A 1,028-nucleotide genomic window follows, 5' to 3' on the forward strand; every position below is an offset into this window, starting at 1 on the left:
AAAAAAAAAAAGAAATCCTGAATTGTTTTGGCTCGGGAGAGAGGGGTCCCTGAGGCTCCAGGACCAGGTATCAGGGCCCAGGAGCTGTCTTCCCAGGGGACATTTGAAAGAAAAGCTGAAAAAATGCCAGCAAGTAGTCCCAGGGACTGTGGGCTGTGCCAGCTGACACCCAGAACCTATGTTCTTGTTCTCAGGGTAGCTGCTGGCTAAGAGATAAGCACTCTGCTCCAAGCTCCCCCACCCCCCACCCCAACCCGGGATTGAACTCAGGCTCTTGTACTTGCCAGGGAAGCGCCTATTCCACAGAGCCATCTCCCCGGCCTCTTACTCCAAGCTTTGAGACCGCAAAGATTTAGAGGACAGCAGCCTTCTCCAAAGCCTGAAGCTCACAGTCTACTCAGCCTTGGGCTCTGGGCAGTGAGGTGAGAAGCAGCGCTGTGGTTGTGGTGGAGCAGTGTGGAGGGGATTAACTAATAAAGGTCAGCTTGTAACACCTCGATGGTTGTAAATGAATCAGCGTGGTTCTGGGTGTGGAGGGCCCATAGCATAAAAAGGAGAGAGAACTGGAGGGGAAGATGGTGTGCTGTTGATTCTCCAGGAGAAGACTGTCATGCTGCTTTTCCTGCTATGAGCTCAGGATTCTCATTTTAAAGGAGCTTGGGTCTTCGGGTCCTCGGGTCTTTGCTGTCCCAGGATGGCTGTGGTTCTTTTTGGGGGAGCGGGTGGAGCTCTGGTCCTTACCTTAAGTGTTGCTCCCTGGCTCCAGGGCAGATCCCTCAGCCCCCTGGCACAGATCCTTCATGCCACTGGCACAGACTTCCTGGCTTCCTCCACTGACTTTGGGCCTTCCCAGTGCAGATCCTTGATACAGACTTGCACGAGTCATTGCTGTGGGCTCTAGGCCTCCAGCCGGACTCACACAGGACTTTACTGGGATCCAGGCCCTCACCCGGATTCTTTGGGTCTCTAGTGTGTGGCCAGATCTCCTGCACTCTTCTGCATTTGACTTTTTGGATGAATTTTTTTTT

Source organism: Octodon degus, unplaced genomic scaffold (assembly GCF_000260255.1).
Source record: "Octodon degus isolate 3935 unplaced genomic scaffold, OctDeg1.0 scaffold00008, whole genome shotgun sequence".
Lineage (NCBI taxonomy): Eukaryota > Metazoa > Chordata > Mammalia > Rodentia > Octodontidae > Octodon > Octodon degus.